An 8,032-nucleotide genomic window follows, 5' to 3' on the forward strand; every position below is an offset into this window, starting at 1 on the left:
GGAGGTGGTAAGAGGTAAAGATAACATCATTGCTAAATTGCAGAGCCAGTTGATGGGACAGTACCAACAAGGTGAGTCTTCAACACTGATGATTTCCTGTTCTCCTACAAGACCTCCACCTACTAGCCCTATCATTGAACTTCCACCATCTCCAGCACCCTCCAGCTCTCAAATGATTGAGATCACTCCCCAAGAACTAGAAAACTTGACAAGGGCTCAGGCCTTGTATGCAGGGAAATATGAGCAGAAAGTAAGGGCCACAATCTCCAGTTTTGCAGATACAATAAATGTCTCATTTCTCTACAATAATGTGGGAAAAATTATGGAAATATGGAATGAGCTGAGGAGAGATAAGGCCATTTTGACACCCAATTTTGATAGATGGAGGCCTAGGGAGCAAGATCTAGAGTTCATGTGTGTATCCTATGATGAAGCAAGAGCCAATCCCATTATTAAATCCACTTCTAACATCGCTAAAGTCTTAATGCAATTGGCAGCAGAGGTGGATAATGTGGATAGAAAGGTTAATTTGTACAAGGAGTACACTGATCAAGTTTTTGAGTTGCTCTCAGGAATTTTTGCTAATCAGGATCAGTTAAAAGACAAGTAGATATGGCTTAAGGAGATAGAAGCCAAATTGTCAACAAGAGTTAAAGGAATCATTGATCTTGATGATACTTCTTTTTTTGTTGTGACAATACAAGAGATAGAAAAAATTAAGTGACATTATGGTTTTCTTAATTCAGAAGTCAACAAACTGAGGAATTCTTGGAAAAGGTTGACTAAAATTAAAGATGATGTGATCAATTTTTCATGGCCGACAAAAGAGATATATAGTGAGTGGGCAACTAAATATGCCACCCAGGATCCAGAACAATTGGAGAGGGCCCCTGAAAAGACATAAGAGGTTTCAACCGAACAACATGTTGAAGTAACTGCAGAGGCTGAAAAGAACTTGTAACTACTTTTGCGAAAAGCTTGTAACCTCTTTAGAAATGATTGTAACAAACTCTCCTTGAGAAGTCCGAAGCTTTGTGCATCCATGTTGTTATAAATGGATACCGGGACTAGAGGAAAAGGGATCGCATAAAATTGTAAAAAAACGCTGCAGAAATTTATCTGAGCTTTTTTGAGTTTAATGGAGAATCAAAATTTCTTGTAATATTTTTTGAGCTAAATATCAATATACAGACCATCGGTTTTGAGTAAAGCTCTATGTTGTCTTCAAGCTTTTTTGCAAATTTGTTTACTATTTTCATTTTGAATAATCTAGGGTTGTTCTGTTTGAATGGAATTACAAAGCAATTTTAGTATAAGTGTTCGTTAGCTTTTCTCTTTAGGAGGTAAATTAAAGAGGCGGGGATCACTTATACGAGTAAACTCTCTGGAATGAACTTTGAATTTTTATGACCATAGCTTGGTTTATAACGCTTGATTTCTTGTAGGTGTCAGGCATATACAAGGATTGATAGAAACCAAGTTGACGGGAAGCATAAAGATGTTTTGTTTGAGGAGTCTTATTTGAGTTTAGATGACTCTGTGACCTTGGATAAGGCACTGGTATTAAATTGAAGTTGTTTATTGCATACTTTTGTTGATCAAAAATGCTGAACATAAGTACAATTTCCATTCTTTGTTTTCAGTTGATTTCAAGGTGAATAGACCCACTGGTTTTCTGGACTAGTTTGTTGTGGGTTTATGTTTAAAAGTGTGAATTTAATTCACCAAGGTATACCCACCTGAGCTCTGAGTAAGCCCGAAGTGTAGAAGGTCTAATCAAACCTTGTCATATGTTGTCTTGAGAATTTCCTTATCTTTGATATCTCTTCTGCACCAAGCTTTAAAACATATTATTTTGAGGATGTTAAAGGGAATCAGATTTTGAAGACAACAAAAGTGGCGACTCTGCTGGGGAGAGTTATAACAAAGATATAAACACAGATCTGTGTCGAGACTTGTAAAGAGAATTGTTGTGTGTTTGTGGGTAAGATTGCTTGTTTTCGTTTTTTCCCATAGTTTTGTGGGTGGCGACTCTATTACTATTGAACCAGTCCTTGTGAGATACGAATTTTCTAAAAGGAAGACAAGCGAGATGCAAGGGACAAAGAACACAAGATCATTCATGAAGAAACATCCTCATGAAACTCTGCAAGAAGGTCTGCCAGAACAGTCACGAAGAGGCCAGAAGAGATCTGTGTTTCATGAGCCATCGAATGCTGCGTGGGTGCAGAAAAACAATAATACTGGTAAGATGCCTGATCGACCTGTCTATGCAAAGTCTAATTCATCTTCTAGAGATTCAGAGCATGATATTTTAGGTTTCCATTAAGGATTATTTGGAAATATTGATGATGCACCTATTTTAAATCAAGATCTATCTCATGCTAGCATTTCTACAAAAGATAGAACCAGTTCAAATGCAATTAGGCACTCTGTTCCTAGGACAATAGATGGGAACATTAGTCTAATTGACATAGATCAAATTAATGCATCAGACTCTGAAGAAAATTTCCCTGATAAGGATAAGATGTCTCAAGAGATTGAAGATCTAAACAAAAGAGTCCATCATTTAATCTCCCTAAGAGCCAAAAAGGAGGCAAATAAGGAGAAGGAAGTTAAAGCCAAATTAATGGAAAGAGATAGGCTTCTTAGATAGATAGCTGATCTTGAAATGCTTGCTAAGGAAAAAGAAAAAAGTGATGAGGAAGGCCTTGTGATCAGGGAAATCCTAATGCCTAAAACTAAACAAGCTTGTAAGTCGGTAGCCCAGCCAATCAGGGAAGTATTTAATGACTCCCAGCTTCCTAAAGATAATTTAGATAAAGGAAAATAGAAATGGCTAGATGATGGAGTAGAGTCTAAAACTGTAGAAGAGATTTCTCATAGGATTCTAGCACATGAGAGAGAAATGGAAAGGATGAGGAAGGAAAAGGAAGATCTCCAAATGGAACTGGAAAAGGCTGAGTTAGAGGCAGCAAATCAGGAAGTTAAAAGAAAGATTAATTACTTGAAGGCTCCCCCTATCATATTCCCATCAGAAGATCTTAGCAAGCCTAATCCCCAATACATTTCTCCTCCTCAAGTTAATGTTCAACCTGTGGTACATGCTAATATTGCCTCAGTAAGTCAAATACCCTCGAATAAATAGTACACCCAAGTACCTCTATCTCCAATCCCAAAAGCTAAAATGAACATGGGAAATAATAGTGCCATTACCCCTTTTCAATGAAGGCCAATCAATCTAGAACAGTATAGGAAATTGTTTTTTGATGGGATCCCAGGATATCCAAATCATGTTTCACTGAGTTAAGAGATAGACTCCATAAATTTGTTGGGAACAATGCAATTAGTGCTGAGGAACATCTAAAATCTTTTGGGGATTTAATAAATGATTATGAGATAGCAGATGAAGATGTTATTATGAAATTGTTTGTTCAATCCCTGGTTGATGATGCAAGAGATTGGTATAGAGGTCTTGCAGTAAATAGCATAGGTTCATGGGAAGATTTTAAAAATTGCTTCCAAGAATAGTATGGTGACAAGACTAATGTGAGTTTCATGCTGAATGAGTTCAACAATATTAGAAAATCTGAAAATGAAATAGTCATTGATTTCAATGCCAGATTCCAGAAAGCTATGCACAGATTGTATCAAGTGATGAGGCTAGATGATAACATGTGTCTTAATACATATTACAATGCATTTGATTCCAAAATGGCCTATATCTTGAGAGATAAAAATCCTCATAACCTGAGGGATGCTTTTAGAATTGCCATAAATGTAGAAAGTAATAGAAAAGTATCTGGAAAATTAGGAAGAAGGACAGATGGTAGATTATGGCATGAAACCAAACAACAACCTAACAAAGTTGTTAAAGAGGATGATAAAATGGAGAAGTTGGTTACTGCTATGAAAGATTTGACTGCCAAGGTTAACAAAAATGATAAGCCCCATTATAACTGGCAAGATAGGCCTCCTAGATTACATGATATGCCATATAATACAAATTGGAAGGATGGTAAAACCCAAATTGAGAAGCCCAAAACTACCCAAAGTCAAGACACACTTGATCCTTTGAAAGGGAAAATTGTTCACAATATAGAAAATACTTCTTGGTGTATTGCTTGTGATGGACCACATTCTCCTCACCAGTGTGGAGTGGCCCAAGCTCTAGAAGAATCTATGAGACTGGAAGTAGAGCCTGACATTAATATGTTTGAAACCATCATAGAAAGTGATGAGGAATCTGTGCAAAGTGAATACAGTGATGTGCTGGATAATGAAAATTTAGTGCAAGGACAGTTAGCCTTAGGTTGGCATCCTACATTGAATGTGGTAACAATTGAAGATGAAGAGGTTCATCTTAGAAGGCCCAATGAGGAAGAAGTCAAAAATCTCACTAAGACTGCAATTGCCAAAGCAAAACACAACTATAATCTGAGAAGCACCAAGAGAGATACTGATCAGGGTGAGCCAGGGTCTATGTTTGTAAAAGAAGTCACAAAAAAGGGGGCATCAAGCAGTGCTACTACTATTCCCAAGGTCAGTCAAGAAAAAGAGGAACTAGTTAAAGATTTACCTAAAGGCATAGATGACAAAAATGTTGGTGATGTACAAAGAGCAGAGACAGTGAAAAGGGCAAGTCAATTCAAAACACAAAAGGTTGGGGTTAATACTGAAAAATGCAATAATTCTACATTTGATATGGCCCAAGATCTAACTCAAATGAAAGTCACTATTCCATTAGTAGAATTGCTAAAGATTAAAGAACATAAGGATGCAGCTTTGTCTTTATTTTCTAGTATATCTGATAGTGACACAGTATTACCCACTGGTTTAGCTAAAGTTGGAAAGGATCAAGAGTTCCAAACCCCAGAGGTTTATGTTGGAACCACTATCACCCAGTAGCCTTCTCAGGTAGATCCTTTCTATGTTACTTTGTTAGTCAATAACCGGTTGATTAAAAACTGCATGATAGATTCAAGGGCTACTGCTAATGTAATGCCTTATGGTGTTATGAAAGAATTAGGGTTATCAGTGACCACTGTGTATGGGAAATGCTATGCCATGGATAACAGAGAAGTACCTGTGATAGGTACAATGAAAGATGTGGAAGTAAAAATAGTAGCATTTCCTGAAGCCACTTACAAAATGGATGTTATTGTTACTGACACTAAACCCCACTACGGTATGTTACTTTCCAAACAATGGGCAGTAGCAGTAGGGGGAAATGTTCAACTAGACTTATCTTATGCTACCATTCCTATTGGTGGCAATTAGGTTAAATTATATAGAGAACCATGAGCTCCTAGGGTAATTGAAAATGTAGACCCTGGTATGCTTAATTGTATGATTGATGTAGATTTAGATAATTTTAGACTTCAACCAATTTCACCTCAATTGAAGAATACTGACCCAATTTTAATTGAGCTACAAGAACAACAGTATGGATTGTGGCAAATGTATTTTGATGGGGCTTGCTCAAAAGAAGGATTTGGAGCAGGGGTTCTTTTTGTATCCCCGTCAGGTATAACTTTTAAATACTCATTTTTATTGGCATTCTAGTGCACAAATAATACTGTAGAGTATGAAGCCTTACTACTAGGACTTGAGGTTGCAAAAAGGCATGGAATCCAATTGTTGAAAGTGATGGGGGATTTAGAATTGGTTGTCTCTCAGGTAAGATCTAAATATGCATCCAAAAATGATAAATTAAAGTAGTATAAGCATGTTGTTTGGGATGTTATTGAGCATTTTGATGTGTTTTCTATTAATTGGATAGAGTGAACAAAAAATATCATGGCAGATTTCCTAGCTAATGTTGCTTTAAAAAATGATGATGCAATGCTGACTAGTATTTCCACTGTGGAAATAAAATCTAGGCCTGCTATTCCTGATAATGTGTACAATTGGCAAGTTTTTGCTGATGATGAAGACATTCTTAGGTTTATTCAATGTGTTGATGATTATGATGGACAAAAGATTGATTGTAATGCACTGGTGGAAGTGGTGGACAATAGAGAGACAGTGTTTGGAAATGATGTTGTCCAGTTGGAAACCAATGAAATACCTAAAGGGCTAGTAGAGCTGGAAAGCATGTTTAGTTATAATGATAGTCATTTACTTCAGAAGTCTACCACCAAGTTGGAAGAATTAGAGGAGGTAAACCTGGGGATAGAATTATCCCCTAAGTTGGTATATATTGGAAAGAAATTACCCCCTCATGTTAGGACTAACCTTATCAATTTATTGAAAAGGTATAAGTATGTCTTTGCTTGGTCTTATGAAGACCTAAAGGCGTATAGACAAGATCTTTTTCAGCATGAAGTTCCTTTACTTCCAGATGCTAAGGCTTTCAGACAGAAACAAAGACCTATCAACCCCTTATTAGAAACTAAAATGAAACAAGAGTTGACCAAATTGAGAGAAGGGGGGATTATCAAACCAATAAGGCATTCTTCATGGGTCTCTAATCTGGTCCCAGTAAGGAAGAAGAATGGAGATATCAGATTGTGTGTAGATTTTAGGAATCTGAATGTTGCTTCACTAAAAGATAATTACTCATCCCCAAATATGGAAGCAATGCTACAAAGAGTGAGAGGTTGTGATCTTTTATCCATGATGGATAGTTTCTCAGGATATAATCAAGTGTTGGTAAAGGAGTCTGAACAGTTTAAAACAACTTTCACTACTCCATGGGGAACCTATGTATATGTGAGAATGCCATTCAGTTTAAAAAATGCAAGAGCTACATTTCAGAGAGCTATGGATGTGGCTTTTAAAGAATTCATAAATATCATCATGGTGGTTTACCAAGATGATCTAACTTGTTTCTCAAAGAAAGTTGATGATCATTGTGGACATCTAGAGAAGGTGTTCGATAAAGCCCTGGAATTTGGTGTATCACTGAATCCCAAGAAATATCATTTTGGGGTCACTGAAGGAAAGTTATTGGGACACATAGTTTCCAAGGAAGGGGTAAGAATAGACCTTGAGAGAATTGAAGTAATCAATAGGGTGCCTGAACCTAAAAAAGTGAAAGGTATTCAATCCTTTTTAGGTAAAGTAAACTTTGTCAGGAGATTCATTGCAAATTTCTCAGAAATAGTAAAGCCTATTATCAAATTGCTTAAGGACACAAAGTTTCATTGGGATCAAGAAGCTTCAAAAGATTTTGATGAGATTAAGAAGGCAATCCAGGAAGCACCAGTGTTGAAATCCCCTGATTATAGTAAGCCTTTTTCTCTATTTTCTTTTGCTTCATATCACACGGTGGCTGCAGTACTATTACAAAAGGACAATGAAGGATATGAACATCCCATAGCCTTCTACAGTAAATCTTTGCAAGCAGCAGAACTAAAATATGAAACCATGGAGAAACAAGCTTATGCCCTAGTTAAAGTTGTTAAGGCTTTTAGGCCATATTTAGTTAATGCAAACATTATTGCCTATGTCCCACATGCTGCAGTTAAAGATATTTTGTCTCAGTCTGAGGTTACTGGGAAGAGATGCAGATGGATTAATAGAATCTAAGAGTTCAACTTGGAGATAAAGATCACCAAATTGGTGAGAGGTTTAGGCTTGGCCAAGCTCATGACTGAGTCAAATCTCATGAATGTAGAAATACACAATGTTGAGGTTAGAGATGTTTTGGTCACTAGTATTGAAAGGCAACCCTGGTATATAGAGATAATCCAAGTGTTGAGAGGTGATATACTCCTAGAAGAAATGACATGCAATCAGAAAAGAACTTTGAAACTCAAGTCCCAAAAGTATGTGCTCATTCAGGGTGATCTTTTCTGGAGAAAAAGAGATGGAGAGTTACTAATGTGTTTGGATGAATTCCAAGCTAAACAGGTGTTGATTGAAATGCATGATGGAGTATGTGGAGGTCACTATTCAGCTAAGACTACTGTTGGTAAGATAATACAGGCTGGGTATTATTGGCCCACCTTATTTAAAGATACCCATGCATATGTTCGAAGATGTGATCCATGTCAAAGATTCTCCTCTAAGCTCAAGTATGAAGGAG

This window comes from Cryptomeria japonica, chromosome 1 (genome assembly GCF_030272615.1).
Source record: "Cryptomeria japonica chromosome 1, Sugi_1.0, whole genome shotgun sequence".
NCBI lineage: Eukaryota > Viridiplantae > Streptophyta > Pinopsida > Cupressales > Cupressaceae > Cryptomeria > Cryptomeria japonica.